A 428-nucleotide genomic window follows, 5' to 3' on the forward strand; every position below is an offset into this window, starting at 1 on the left:
CCCCCCCCCCCCCCCCCCAGGACGCTGCGCCAAGAGGATCTGCTGCAGCGGGCCGGGCTTTCCGCCCCCTCCGCCCCGGGACGCGGCACCGAGGGCTTCCTCGCCCTGTGGTGGCACCGGGGGGGACGTGGGGCAGTGCCCCCCCACCCCACACCCCTCCCAGCCCTGCTCCAGCCCCGGCTGTTTGCTGTGGGGCCCTGGGCCAGGAGCGGGGGCAGCCCCCGCAGCATGGGGACAAGGACAGGGCTGTGGTGCAAAGGCCACGGCTCAGGTGAGCAGCACGGGGGGGGGGGGACAGAAAGAGGGGCTGGGGTGGGTGCTGGCCCCACGCTGGGAGGGGAAAAGCCGCTGACACTCCCATGGGAAATGTGTGGAGAAGGCGAGGTGGCTGCCCCAGGGGACACTCAGGGGATGGGGATGCCCCCAGG

The sequence above is a fragment of the Oxyura jamaicensis genome (genome assembly GCF_011077185.1).
Source record: "Oxyura jamaicensis isolate SHBP4307 breed ruddy duck chromosome 23 unlocalized genomic scaffold, BPBGC_Ojam_1.0 oxy23_random_OJ89726, whole genome shotgun sequence".
Lineage (NCBI taxonomy): Eukaryota > Metazoa > Chordata > Aves > Anseriformes > Anatidae > Oxyura > Oxyura jamaicensis.